The 16,072-nt window shown below is 45.4% G+C and overlaps 1 protein-coding gene across 2 annotated transcripts in view; it reads right to left on the reverse strand.

The window, feature by feature from the left end:
* Positions 1–16,072, reverse strand: part of phldb1b (pleckstrin homology-like domain, family B, member 1b) — a 139,230-nt gene that overhangs the window by 118,915 nt on the left and 4,243 nt on the right. Inside the window, exon 1 of one of the 2 annotated variants that reach the window (XM_061718726.1) lies at positions 8,032–8,065. The exons of the other annotated variant lie outside the window; for it this stretch is intronic. The gene's annotated coding sequence lies outside the window, so the exon portion shown is untranslated. Of the gene's footprint in view, positions 1–8,031; positions 8,066–16,072 lie in introns of those variants that run through there. 2 annotated transcript variants of the gene reach the window in all.

Here is a 16,072-nt window from a genome sequence, read left to right on the forward strand (position 1 = left end):
AAATGAAGGTAAAACTGAGGTCATGGTGTTTGGACCCAATCGGGCCTGTAATGGCCCTCCTATTGATCTGGGTTCCCTACAAATTTACCTGAAAACTACAGTCACCAACCTCGGCGTCAAAATGGACAGTGATCTCAAACTGGACAAGCAAATTAATTCTGTAGTAAAATCCAGTTTTTATCATCTGAGGCTTTTATCTAAAATTAAATCTGTTTTATCTTTTAATGATTTTGAACGAGTGATTCATGCTTTTATCTCAACCCGTTTGGACTGCTGTAATGCCCTCTATACTGGCGTCAACCAGACCTCCCTTGCACGCTTACAGTTAGTCCAAAACGCGGCTGCTCGTCTTTTAACAGGAACCCGCAAGCATGACCACATCACCCCCGTTCTGGCCTCCCTTCACTGGCTCCCTGTCTCTTTTAGAATTAATTTTAAAATACTATTGTTTGTTTTTAAGTCACTAAATGGGTTGGCACCAAAATACATCTCAGACCTCCTACATGTTTAACTCCCTCCAGGTCTTTGAGGTTTCTGCTCAGTCACGTCTTGTCGTTCTCAAAACCAGGCAAAAAACCAGGGGCGACCTTGCTTTTTCAGCAGTAGCCCCTAAACTTTGGAACGAGCTTCCTCCCCACATCAAAATGGCCCCCACACTAGAAAGTTTTAAATCTCGTCTTAAAACGTATTTTTATTCTTTGGTTTTTAATCCAGCATGAGAGTTGTGTGGTCTCTGTCTTGTCTCTATGATTCTGAATCACTGGTCGTTGTCTGTCTGGTGTGTTTTTATTTCATGCTTTTATGTGCTCTTATCTATTTCACTCTGTTTTTAGTTTTTACTATTTTATTATGTCTTGCTTTACTCATTGTGCAGCACTTTGGTAACCTTGTTGTTTTTTAAAATGTGCTATATAAATAAAGTGGATTGGATTGGATTGGATTGGATAATTGATAACTTTCGGTCAGGTGGCCTATTAACTGTCAATTATTCATAAAGCTCCACAATTATCATGTTAACATTAAATTACATAGATTTGTCCAGAACATTTGTCTTGCAGGACGAGAGAAGACACAAAATCAATGCATCTCTATTATTGTGCGGCATGAACTCTCAGAGTTTTGCGGATGCGGGCTGAAGAAAACAGTCCCGCGCAGGGCTCTACTTGGTTCTGACCCAGTTAGCGTCACTTATCTTTGGTGTTATGATGGCGTTGCTCTGTCTTCACAACCACTGCTGCTCAAAACACTTTTACAAAAACGTACTGATCACCCTCAAGGTCACCGGAGGAGGCGTGACGGCCCAGCGGAGGGGAGTCTGCAGGAGACCCAGGCTGCGGGGGGACGGGGGGACGGGGGGACGGGGGGACCGGGGGACAGGGACCCTCTGTGCTGACCTGATTATCTTCTCAGCAGAATGAGCTCCCATCACAAAGGCTTTATTATCAGTGGCTGCAAACTCGCTCAGTTGCAGGCATTTTCCCTGCCAGGCGTCCAGAAATGTGTCCCGGCTGGCTCTGGTGGAGGTTCAAACAGCAGCAGACCCTGTAGTCAGTACTGGAGCTGAGGGGGGGTGAGGGGGGATGAGATCTCCCCTGAAATAAAAACGGTCCAAATCATCCCCCCTGTAAACCTGCCATCCCCCCTTTCCATCCCTTATGTCATTTCATCAATGAATGTTGTTTTACTGCTATTTCAACATTTAGAGTCATCACCACAAAAATAACTCCAGAAAAATAACTTATTTGACAATTTTCACCTGTTTCAAGTAAATTTTCACTTGAAATAAGTAGGAAAATCTGCCAGTGGAACAAGATTTATCTTCTCATTACAAGCAAAAAAATCTTGTTCCACTGGCAGATTTTTCTACTTATTTCAAGTGAAAATCTACTTGAAACAGGATAAAATTGTTGTTTTTTCCAGTAATGAGTCTTCTTTTAAGTGTAATGAGATTTTTTTACTAAAATGAGACATTTTAACTAGAAATAAGACAAATATTCTTGTTAAGATTGTGAGTTTTTGCAGTGATCCATTTTACTTATCCTGTGAAGGACAGAGTTATATTGATAAGTTCAGAAAAGTGTTTTTAATTGTTGTGTTTTGATGTATTTGATGTAAGCCCAGTGGATATTTAAAGCTTACAGAAGGCTGCATTTAACTGCTGCTATGTCATTCCTGCAGTATTTCTGCAGGTGTTTTGGTCACTGCTATTATTTGTAATATATTATATTATTTGTAATCAGCACAAATTATCTGTCCCCATATGATCAAATCCACCATCCCCCCTGGTTTTTTTTTACAACTGGAGTCCTGCCTGTGTGGGTCTCTGTCTCTGCTCAGCCATAAAGCAGCCAGTGTTCAGGGAGGGTGGGGGGAACCGGCAGCCTCCGCTCCGCTTCCAGCCTCGGACAAACAAGCGATTACACGTTCAGGATCGCTGCAGGAAGACTTCAGCGGTGTTAGCGCTAACTGTAACGTATCCTTCTGGACAGACGGAGACACGTGTCCCTGAAGAAGTGAGTCCACACCAGACCAGTCCGTCCTCACTGAGTCAAATTAAGGCTGCAAGGCTGACAGTACAACAAAAACCCGGCAGTTGGGAATTCACTCAGAACAACTTATCTAAACTGGTCATTTACTGCAGTCTGTGTTAAAGCCACGCTATGTAGCAACTAGGGATGCCCCGATACCATTTTTTTCACACCGAGTACGAGTATTTCAATTTGTGTACTTGCCGATACAGAGTATCGATACGATACTTCTACCACAAAAATAACTAGGATAAAAATGCAATGAAAAATGCGATGAATTGGAAGAAAGGTTTTATTTGCAACAGATAAATTCAATAGAAATAAATAAAATGAGTAGAATAACTTTTAAACAAAAAATAATCTTTCTGTGTAAATAAAAAGTCTCCACACTGGCACTGTCTCCACATTTAAGAAAATATCAAACATATAATATCAATGAAACATCATATCGCGGCTCGAGTGCGTCGAGAAGAGAAATCCTTCGTCATCTCCAACTGACAGTGGCTGCTCATCCAGCGCTTTATAACGGCTTCGAGCCTCCGATATTTTAAAGGTTGTCTCTTGCCATTGTCTGTCTCTTTTGCAGAACCTGAGCTAATGTTGCTGTTGTGTTCTTGCAGTAACATTAGTAAACTCTGTATACTCAGCTTTATGATGCGTCTTGAGATGTTTTATCAAGTTGCTGGTATTAAACGACATATTCTCCTTTCCTCCTCTTGACACCTTAGCAGCAGTAGCTTCAGTCTGTCTTGCTTCTGTCGCCGTCCTTTATTTTGAAATATGTCCACACTGCTGATGTCCCGCTGCATTAATTGTTGCTATCTTGCCTGAAACGATGCTGCCAGTCTCACTCATGTATCACTCTCTTCTCATCACCACGCTGACTGCAGCTCAACATCTCCCCCTAGAGTCACTAACCAGTAACTACAACAACAGTCAAGTGGTATCGGTGCGTGGTATCGGAGAATTTTTGCGAGTATATGAGAGCAGTATCGGCCCCGATACCAGTATCGGTATCAGGGCATCCCTAGTAGCAACGCACTTTCTGGTCCCCAAAAAGTGTGATTGTGTCGGGTCCTGCCATGACACAGGCGAGTGCACCTCTAGTGGGACAAAGTGGTATTACAAGACACGCTGGACCGTCCTCATTCATTAACACGTGTTATCTGTGGCTCTGCTCACCCCCATGTGGTCACAGGAGGTACTGTTACATGAGGCTGCTTTAAAGAAAGACGTGTAAGACGGTTTGCATTACTGGGACATCTTTTTGGTCAAAATGCCAGCTGAGCTGAGAGCACTAAAGCTCCCTCTGCAGCCATCTCTCTACCTCTCTGTTCAGAGCAGCTGGCTTCAGGGGCCGGGCTCAAAAAGGTCATTTAAAAACAACAAACTATCTTTATTTCTACTTTACAGTTGGACACTTCAACCACAGATGTTCCGATTCTGACTGGTGACCGACACTGATCCATGTTATTCTAACCCCCACTTTCTTTTAAGTAAGTTAAAGAAGATAAGTTAAGAGTTAAATAATTATTAATGAATTATTAATGACTGATGACAACATCCAGGGGTCCATGAATGTTACCTTTGCACTTGTTAGGCATTCCTTCAGTTTTGCCAAAGATGAGGAAATGCTTCCAGAAATCATAAATGTGACGTGCACATGCTGACGAGGAACAGCTAAAGCTGAGTCGACATGTCAGGAAGCTGTCCGCGCTGACGAGTGCCGTGGGAACATTCGAGCCTGAAATCAACACCGAGCTGAGAGAAGCTGGAGCAGCCAGCCGGGCCTGGAGATCGGCCCTACAGAGTTCAGACCGGGCTGTTGTGTCTACGCTGCCGATTAAACCAAGGACACGCTCACACGGGAAGAAGCCAGCGGGCGTCTCCTCACTGATGTGAAATGTTAGTGACAGAGACAGTGGTTTAGGACATCTGTCCTCATGACTCTCCTTCTAGACTATCTCAGTTCAAAACCAGTCTTCAGGAAGTACGCCCTCTGTTACACACAGTTCCTTATTTATTTCTGTCTCTGATACTACCACAGCTGGAAAATGTGACCAGATGTGACTCTCTGCCAAGTAAACGTCACAACCTCTTATGTAAGGAATTCCTGTTAAAAGCCAGAGTGTTATTAGTCAATGCTGCAACCACATCCTGATCTAAGATAGTTTCACACTTCAGAAACCATTTGTTACTGTAGAAACTCAGAGATTCTCCAGGAGCAGACGCTGCTGCCTCTGGGGCCAAATTGTACTATAAAGTTTTGGTCTACACTCAAAAAGTTAGTACTCCTGTTTAGTCCTATGTTTGATGGCATAAAAACAGTAAAATAAAATGCTTTTTTTTTCCCACTATTCCCTTATTTATTTTAGAAAAGGGCAATACTAAGTACCCTCTACCTCTTCCGTAATATTGAAGATGGTATGATGCAGTCAGATGCTTCTAATCATCATGAGTGATGAACTGATCAACAGCAGGTGTGCAGACTTCTACAAAAGCAGGTGATTCTGCGTCTGAGGAAAATAACTGAACAAAATCTTCTTGGACGTCACCCGAATGTTTGTAAGGAGTGCAACTAAAGTCTGGAGTACTAACCCAGAGACTAACCTAGACACTTAACCAGAGACAACCCCAGAGACTAACCTAGACACTACACCAGAGATTAAACCAGAGACAAACCTGGCCACTATACCAGAGACTAACCTAGACAATAATGCAGAGACTAACCTAGAGACTAAGCCAGAGACAAACCTAAAGACAAACCTGGACACTAAACCAGGACAAACCTAAAGACAAACCTGGACACTAAACCAGAGACTAACCTATAGACTGAACAAGAGACAAACCTAGATATTAACCTAGACACTAAACAAAGGATGAACCCAGAGACAAACCTAGACACTAAACCAGAGACAAACCTAAAGACAAACCTGGCCACTATACCAGAGACTAACCCAGACAATAACCCAGAGACTAACCCAGAGACAAACCTAGATATTAACCTGGACACTAAACCAGAGACTAACCCAGAGACAAACCTAGACAATAAACCAGAAACGAACCTAGAGACAAACCTAGACAACAATCCAGAGACAAACCTAAAGACAAACCTGGCCACTAAACCAGAGACTAACCCAGACAATAACGCAGAGACAAACCTAGATATTAACCTAGACTAAACCAGGGACGAACCTAGAGACAAACCTGGACACTAAACCAAAGACTACACCAGAGACGACCCCAGAGACAACCAAGAGATTAACCAAGAAACTACTTGAGAGACTAAACCAGAGACTAACATAGAGACTAACCAAGACACTGACCTAGACAATAAACCAGAGACGAACCTAGAGAGAAACCTAGACAACAATCCAGAGACAAACCTAGGGACTAAACCAGAGACAAACCCAGAAACAACCCAGACACTAACCCAGAGACTAACTCAGAGACTAATCTAGATACTGACCTAGAGACAAACCTGGACATTAACGCAGAGACTAACCTATAGACTGAACAGAGACAAACCTGGACACTTAACCAGAGACTAAAGCCTGAGTTATGGTTCTGCGTAAAAAAAACGCTGTGCCTACCCCGTAGGGTACGCGTCGACGCGCAACCCACGCCGTTACTGACGCCGTTACTGACGCCGTCACTGACGCCGTCACTGATGTGCACCTCCCAAAAATTGTAACTACGCATCGAGGCGACGCAGACCAAACGCAGACGAGAGGGCTGTGATTGGTTCTCTTGGTAGCAACGCATTTCCGATTTCCGGTTTGAAACAGTCGTGAACTTTCAAGCGCTCTTTTCTTCGTGTATGTGTGATTTTTTTTGTTTTGGTTTTTTGCACAATAGTTGTCCTTATCTCTTTCATTCACTGTGACCGGAAAAGTCGGATAAACCATTCAGGAAAAGATCGCAAACTAGCGGTCGCGGGAGGTACTGCACCGCGGAGAAATGGAGTGACGGAGAAGTCTGAAGGTTCACGACGGCGTCATGGTGACGGCGTAGGCACGGCGTTGATTTGACGCAGAACCATAATTCAGGCTTAACCTAGACACTAAACCAGAGACAAACCTAGATATTAACCTAGACACTAAACCAGAGACAAACCTACAAATTAACCTAGACACTAAACCAGGGACGAACCTAGAGGCAAACCTGGACAATAAAACAGTGACAAACCCTCAGACTAACCAAGTCACTAACCCTGCGATCACACTGAAAGAGTCACGGGCGTCCCGACGCCAGCATCTCGCCGCTTGGTGCATTCACACTGAAAGCGGATGTGGGCGGGGTTTCAAGCTGCGCTGCAGAACTGAAGGGAACAGCCTACACATATAGCGTACACATCTTCAGTTTCCTATTTCACCATAGATCACACTTTGGGACGCCTTCTTTATATTTTAGCGTTATTTCCGCGTAGATAAGAGTGAGTTTGATGCTCTTTAACAAGTTTGGTCCGTGGATTCAATATCAACCGCCAGATCCCACTCCCGGTGAACCATAAATCCGCCTAGGCTGATTTATGGTTCCGCGTCACACCAACGCAGAACCTACGGCGTAGGGTACGCGGCGACGCACACCGCACCGCGTCCGTACGCCGACGGCTACGCCGTCGATTTAACGTGGAACCATAATTCAGGCGAAACTGCAGTCTGTCTGTGCTGATCACTGACACACCGGGTCCCAGCGGATTTGGTCATATTGTTTAAACTGTGTTTTGTGATTAATAAGCACGGGTTTTAATTATTTTTCGTTGGATCAATGTAGCAAATAAAATCGTTGGGACCATCCAGCTCCTCAACCATCAGATACGTGTTTCACATGAGCAGTTCAGGTAAAAACAGCAGTCAAATCAGCAAAAATGTCATTTTGCTGGATGAAATATATTAATTCCTGATAAAATAAGTGTGTTAGTGCACAGCTCTGCTCATGTGTGCATGTGAATGAGTGTATGTTTGTGTGAACATGATAGTACAATCTGCATTGAGAGTTCTCGCTTCGGGAATCCCGGTCTGTGATTGGACGACGCTTCGGCGTCGCCACCGCTCATTTGCATAAAGTTCAGATTTTTCAACTTTTAAATTGACGCGCCGCGCCCGCCGCCCGACGCTCCTGCCGCTCGTGACACTTTCAGTGTGAACGCAGGGTAACCCAGAGACTAAACCAGAGACTTACTGATCCTTCCAGCCTAACGTCAAGGTGCCAGTCAAGGTGGTCAACACAGCAAACCGTATCCTCGTTTCGCTGAATTAGTCATCTATATTTAGTTGTTTATTGAGGTCGTTTATAAAAGTAAAACCCACAACGATTAGATGGCTTTTAATTTGTATACAAAACAAACAAAAAGAAGGCAGGATCACAGGAGGGCTAACTTCGCTCGACTAAACTATGAGAACATCAAACCTGCCAACTGTGTCCATGCCCTTCTGAGGGGATTCCAGGTCCAGAGAGCCTATTGATCAGTGATCAGTGATCAGCTTGTGAGGTTCTTTACCTGCTGGAGCGGTGGGTGTGGGGCTGCAGGGAGGCCTTCGGGTAAAACCCAAGAGTGAAGCCCTCGCAGGGATGCAGAAGAATCTCTGCCAGAACCTCAAAACTCCAACACCACAACGAAGAACAACGAAAAAGCAGGCCAGGATCCAAACAGGAAGTCTCTCTGATATCTGTCCTCTCTCGTCAGCGTCTTTCACTCACTGTCCATCCTCCACACATGCACACACACATGCACACACACAAGCTTGTTATGGCTGTCAAACACACACCGGGCTGCACCATGTGGTGAACACTGCTGACACACACCGTCCACTGCTGCAGGATCCACCCCTTCTCTCTCCCTGTTCAACTACAGGCTCACTCTGTCTTATCACTCCTTCTCTCCCACACACAATACTAGAGCTGTAAAAAAAAAAAGATCAGGGGGGATGGCGTATTTTATCATATGGAGACAGATAATTTGTGCTGATTACAAATAATATAATATATTACAAATAATAGCAGTGACCAAAACACCTGCAGAAATACTGCAGGAATGACATAGCAGCAGTTAAATGCAGCCTTCTGTAAGCTTTAAATATCCACTTGGCTTACATCAAATACATCAAAACACAACAATAAAAAACACTTTTCTGAACTTATCAATATGACTCTGTCCTTCACAGGATAAGTAAAATGGATCACTGCAAAAACTCACAATCTTAACAAGAATATTTGTCTTATGTCTAGTTAAAATGTCTCATTTTAGTAAAAAAAAATCTCATTACACTTAAAACAAGACTCATCACTGGAAAAAAAACAACAATTCAGTTTCAAGTAGATTTTCACTTGAAATAAGTAGAAAAATCTGCCAGTGGAACAAGATTTTTTTGCTTGTAATAAGAAGATAAATCTTGTCCCACTGGCAGATTTTCCTACTTAGTTATTTCAAGTGAAAATTTACCTGAAACAGGTGAAAATTGTCACATTTTTCTGGTGTTATTTTTCTGGTGATGACTCTAAATGTTGAAATAGCAGTAAAACCACATTCATTGATGAAATGACATAAGGGATGGAAAGGGGGGATGACAGTTTTACTGGGGGGATGATTTGGACCGTTTTTATTTCAGGGGGGGATGCCATCCCCCCTCATCCCCCCTCAACTCCAGTACTGCTCTCACACACACACACACACACACACACACACACACACACACACACACACACACACACACACACACACACACACAAACACACACACACACACAAACACACACACACACACACACACACACACACACACACACACACACACACACACACACACACACACCTACGTCTACCCAGCTTTGTGTCAAAGCGGGGACACAAGGCTGCCATTCTTCTGAATGAAGAAACCTGGTGTTGTTCCTGAGGTCTGGACCTGGACTGGACTCTCAGGTAAACAAGTTCTGAACCCCGAGCGAAGAAAAGCCTGTTATTCTCCCACACTGGAGCTCTGTTCTGCAGGTTCATGTCAACGTTATTAGTTCATGTTCTCGGACTCTTAAACGCTCCGCATTTATTGGACTCCCGTCCACCAAGAGTATGGATCTTATGGTCCTCTTTTGGAAAGGTCCAGAATAGCCACGTTACACTGTCATTATTTACTGAACAGGACTAAGACCTCAGTCCTCAGTTTTCTCAGTTGTTGGTCTGGTACTCAGGGGTTTGTTAACACACTTTTCCAAGAGGAAAAGACATCAGCACTGGTTTTAGAGAAGCAACAGTTGCAGCGCTTCGGTCTGGAACCGGTTACAAAAGCATTTTAAACTATCTTAGAATTAGAATTGTCTTTATTGTCATTGTACCAGTACAATGAAATTGGCAGTACTAACCATTAAAGTACAGAATAAAGTGGCACATTTAAAATGACAAGATCACACACACACACACACGCACGCACGCACGCACGCACGCACGCACGCACGCACGCACGCACGCACGCACGCACGCACGCACACACACACACACACACACACACACACACACACACACACACACACACACACACACAGACAAAACAAAAAACAGTAGATTGCAGAGACCCTGGGAAAAGATAGGCACATACGGAGACATTGAAATACGTGAAAGGCAGATGCTGAGGGCAGTAATTCAAAGTGCTGGTGAACGTTACAGGTTATAGAGAAAACAAGCATAGTATGGCTGTAATATTCAAATACTTACAAGTATACAAGATCCCTCACCCAGCTATCCCTCCCCCACCCTCTACCCACCCCAACCCTCCCAACAGTCCCCATTGTCCCTTTGAGTCCAGATGTACATAAAAATGATTAAAGAAGGAGCATATACAATATAGGATAATCCCTCAGAATGATCTTAGCCCTACTGAGATAGTGAGAGCTGTACAGTTCTTCCAGGGTGGGTAGAGAGTGACCAATGATCTTTTGGGCTGTGTTAACAACCCTTTGGAAGGATTTCCGGCCAGCCACTGTGCAGCTGGCAAACCACATACACATGCAGTAAGTCAGGATACGTATATGGAGCAACGATAGAATGACACCAAAACCTTCTGTCTCAGATTGTTATTCCTGAGAACTCTCAGAAAGTACAGTCTCTGTTATTCTTGATGGTGGTTGTGGTGTTAATGTTTCAAGTTAAGTTCCAAGCATCTCCAACCATCTGCGGTTTAATCTTCTACAATGACAAAAATTATTCATAAGTGAACGTACGCAAGACCAGGATGTGCCAAGAGAATTTCCACGAAGTCAAACCACGCAATACTCAAGAGGAATACAAAACCCCCAAGAGCTCCATCTCAGAACCTCCAGACCTCACGAGATGTTAAAGTCCATGACATCAGCAGAAGACTGGACCAGCACGGTTGGTCTGGAAGAGTTTCAGGAGGAAACCTCTTCTGTCTAAGAACATGGAAGCAGGACTGAGGTCCTTCAACCTGGATCTCAACAAACCGGCAGACTTCTGGAACCTGGTTGAGATGCTGTGGAGAAGTGACTGTCCACAAACCAACAATCCAAATAACAATGTCTGGTTCCTGGAACACTCTGTTAACGTTGTGTCGTGGTTGCATGACTTTTGACCAAAAGTAAAGATTTTAGTTGTCACATGGTTTCCATGGGAAGTTTTCCAAACATGAACCTCAATTGTGGAAACCGTTGGACAATATTTGTAATGAAGGACGGACCAGAATTCATCCAAAACCATGTGAGACACTGACAAAGAAGGAAAGGGAAACATCTACTGAGAGTTCCTTTCTGCCGGGTTTTCCATGACCTCCTGCCTATAAATGTGGGCTTGTGAATCCAGTCTGACCGAACTGGAGCAGGAACTCTGAGATTGCATTCGCCTCATCACGTAATCACTTCTCAGTATTCCATCATGATCAACACGGGGCCTCATTCCTGATCTGGGCAGACCTGGTCCAGTTTTGCGTGGCAGGCCGCACATGCCTCACATTCCTGTGAGCTGGTGGGATTTATGATGATTTATGTAAAGTCCACTCATCTGTCAGCCTGAATTACACACTGGTCTGTTACACACGAACAACAGCAACCAAACTGACGAAGACACAAGCTGTTTATCCAACGGTGGTGATGAAGAGGTCGAGGCAGCTGCAGGGAACTGTCCTGTATAGACACAGCTGCAGGGAACTGTCCTGTACAGACACAGCTGCAGGGAACTGTCCTGTACAGACACAGCTGCAGGGAACTGTCCTGTACAGACACAGCTGCAGGGAACTGTCCTGTACAGACACAACCCAGGAGGAACCCATCATCTTAGGATCCACAGTTGGAGGAAGGAATCACCTGCAGATGCACAGCTGGAGGGAACTATGGTTTGCAGTTGCATATCTAGCATATCATCAGAGCTCCCCTCTGTTGAGCCCTTCCTGAAGGTCCAGTTCAGTTTTTGGTTTTAGATTTGTTTTGTTCAGTCTGCATTCACATCGTCCTGCTGCTCCAGCTGATACGCCTCGCAGAACCGCTCATCGCCTGAGCTGTCAGGTCAGTGGCAGATGAGTTCACAGCTCAGCCCGAGCTGAACCTGCCCACTTTGGAGAGATGTGGTCCAGGTGGACAAGTTTGATCTCACATGTCCATCAGAATCACACCTGTCCATCCAGGTCACACCTGTCCATCAGAATCACACCTGTCTATCCTGGTCACACCTGTTCATCCAGATCAAACCTGTCAAACCTTGTCAGGTTCGATCTAGATGGACAGGTGTGATCTGGATGGACAGGTGTGACCTGGATGGACAGGTGTGACCTGGATGAACAGGTGTGACCAGGATGGACAGGTGTGACCAGGATGGACAGGTGTGACCTGGATGGACAGGTGTGACCTGGATGAACAGGTGTGACCAGGATGGACAGGTGTGACCAGGATGGACAGGTGTGACCTGGATGGACAGGTGTGACCTGGATGAACAGGTGTGACCAGGATGGACAGGTGTGACCAGGATGGACAGGTGTGACCAGGATGGACAGGTGTGACCAGGATGGACAGGTGTGACCTGGATTGACATGGTTCGATCTGGATGGACAGGTTTGATCACAGGTGCAGACCTCTATAAAAGCAGGTGTTTTAGCGGACATCCAGATGTGTTTTAACTCAATGCCAGGAGGAAAAGACACCAGCGATGGTCTTCCCTGCTGTGGAACAGATTCCATTACAAGCAGCACAGGTTTAAAAGTTTGAACTACTTGTATGATCAAAAGTAAACTCAGAATCCAAAAACTTTGTTCCTAACTGGAACCAAAACAAAGACTAGTTCTTTAACTGAGTAGACGCACCACATTGGGTTGGCTGGGAAACAAACGGTGTCTACAGTGAACCTTTCTTTACTGCTTATTCATTCCAGACAGTACAACACAAAGGTACGTCCTGTCTTGAACTGTTCTACTTCATGTTATTTTTCAAAACAGAGCCAGTTTGGAGTTGCAGCGCTGCAACAAGTTGCCAGGAGGAAACCCATAAACGATAATGACGCTGGTTCAGACTGGTGCTTATATTCATAATGTGGTACAAAAGTAGTATCCATAACATTCCTGAGTGTGTGAGGAACAGAAATGGACAGAAGAGCTCCACTTTGTCAACAAACGTGTGAGAAAATCACTGAAATGTCTAAAACAATGTTCCTCAAAGGAAGACAAAGGAAGGTTTGCATATTTCTCCTTTCACAGAGCAGAACATCATGCAAATGTTTCAGATATTTGTAGGAATTTCAGAGTGTATAGGACTAGAGAGCAAGTGACCTCTGACCCCTCAGAGGACACTGACTCAAGAACCATCATTCATCATCAGGTGATAGAACAATATGAACAGGGGTTACCATGGAAACCTTTGTCAACACCACAACACAGATATAGATTCACTACTGATGCTTAAAACTGTACCGTGGAAAAAAGAAGCCTGATGTTAAACATGTTCAGAGGAGACATCTCTGGACTCAGAGGCATCTGGGATGGGCCGTCACCATGGAAACATGGACTGTACTACCTGAGGAGTAACACATGGCTCTGTGTGAGGACATCTGCGTCTTTAATTCTTCATGCTAAAAGTGGAACTATCCACCCATCTGTTTACTTCTACTCACCCAGGTTCACATCACCCTGATGCATGACACATCCTCCAGTCCACCTCAACTGGCTCCTCTGGATGTGGAGGAGGGATGAATCTACTCCAGATCTCTTCTGGATGTCTGAACTTGTCCAACCTCTTTAGGAGAACCTAGCCACCCTTGACCTTCCACCTCATCATGGTGGACTGGTTTGATCCCAAGAGCTATGTATGTTGTCCCCTTTTAGGGTCTGCCTAGGAGTCCTGGTCCTGGGCGACAGACCACATGAAGGGCGTTTCGATCAGGGACCCACCCTGGAGCCAGTCCTGGGAGAGGGACCCGTTTGAGAGCGCCTGGGTGCCGGGTCCTTACCCGGGCTGGGCATAGCAGAACAGATTAACTGGATCTGGTCTCCTGTGGGGTCACCATCTGCTTTGGAGACAGGTTCTGTCTGTGTGGGACGATAGCCCCTAAAGGTGTGGCCCTGGGCGTGGCCCGATTCTGACTAGCATCAACGTTTTGAGTGACTTTTCAAAGCAAAGTGACGTCTTTAACTACTTTTTATGCCTTCCTCTCATCTTCTGTCTGGACTGAACGATGCTTGTTCAGGTGACCTCTGATCTTCACGTCTTTGTTCCTCACGCAATGACACGTGAACCCCCGCCACGTGCATGCGCCTACAGGTAAGAACAGGCCAACAGAGGGTGATGCTAAGCATCTCTTTGATGTAAACACACCTCCCACTCTGAATGCACAGACGTCTGTCGCCGTCTCTCCTTTCATCTTTAATGGAAAACATATCTGGCAGTGCTCCCTCTGCCCCTCCACCACGACAGCACCCACCCACTCATACCCTAACGCCTTTATGGAAACAGTGAGCAGCGCCGGCAGGCCTGAGGGAAGAGCTCATTATCAACATGAAAGGCCTCCATGGGCGCTGACTTGATCGTCAAAGACGATTGGAGCGTTTCAGCCGGCGAACAAAACGCCCAGCCGTCTCTGCAAGCCTCCGATACCGTCAGCTGGGATGGAAATTAAATGACTGGGCGAAGCAGGGAGAGGAATGTGGCGATGTAAAGGAAATGGGTCATCACTTTGAGCCAGGATGTGTTCTCAGACGCCCACGTGTTGCCCCTGACGCCCGGGGCCGTGTTCTGGTCCTGTTCTGGCCCTTCAACGCGCCGTCACGGAAACGTTTCCTCCATGTCGGCCTTCATGTCACGCTCTGGCGTTCAGAGCTGAAAGCTTGCTCCTGTGTTTGACATCTCTGAGCTGCTTCTCTACAGGATTAAGATTCGTTTCAGGCGTCTTCATGGAGGTGGAGCAACAGCACCATCTAGTGGCTGTCATGAATACTGCTGCATATCAGGATGGAAAACCAGAGGTGTCATTTCTGCAGAGTCACTGGGATTCATGACTTACAAAATATAAAGCCTTTTACCGACTGGCATCCATCCATCAATCCATTATCTATATCTGCTTTATCCTTTCCAGGGTCACGGGGGTCTGCTGGAGCCTATCCCAGCTATTTTCAAGCGAGAGGCAGGTTCACCCTGGACAGGTCACCAGTCCATCACAGGGCCACATATAAACACACAAACCATGATTACAACCACACTCACACCTACTGGCAATTTAGAATCATCAATTAACCTGCTACGCATGTTTTTGGACTGTGGGAGGAAACCGGAGTAACCGGAGGGAACCCACAAAAGCACGGGGAAAACATGCAAACTCTAAACAGAAAAACCCCTGCCGGGGGAACCAGGAACCTTCTTGCTGTGAGACAACAGTGCTAATCACCAAGCCACCGTGCTGCCCTACCGACTGGCTTCAAGATGTTCAAAACTAACAACCCCATCTTGTTTACCTCCTACATGTTCAGTGAGTCTACAGACCGCACAGTTGGAAGAAGACTGAAGCAGGACCAGGACCAGGACCAGTACCAGGACCAGTACCAGGACCAGTACCAGGACCAGTACCAGGACCAGTACCAGGACCAGTACCAGGACCAGGACCAGTACCAGGACCAGTACCAGGACCAGTACCAGGACCAGTACCAGGACCAGAACACGTCTGGAATACTGAAAGGAAACATAAGCCAGAGTGTCATCTGCATATAGATTTAGAGTGATCATCATGTAACGATGGTGAACAGGAGTACGTAGTTAAAGAGGCAGAAGTCCTCATACAGACCCCTGTGGTACTCCTCAGTTAGTTTCTCCTCACCATGTTTCCATGGTGATGGTCCATTCCAGATTCCCAGACAACTCTGCTGTGTAGAAATATGCAAATCCCTTCCAGTTGTTATTCAAGTACCATCGTTCTAAATGTTTCAATCATCTTCTTTCACATTTATTGACGAAGCGGAGATCTTCTGTCCAGCTTTGCTTCTCAAACACAGACTTTCATGGATGCTGCTCCTGGACTGGTCATTACCACAAGTCCTGTTTTTACCTTTCACCTCCTTACTGGAGCCA

This window comes from Cololabis saira, chromosome 4 (genome assembly GCF_033807715.1).
Source record: "Cololabis saira isolate AMF1-May2022 chromosome 4, fColSai1.1, whole genome shotgun sequence".
NCBI classification, from domain to species: domain Eukaryota; kingdom Metazoa; phylum Chordata; class Actinopteri; order Beloniformes; family Belonidae; genus Cololabis; species Cololabis saira.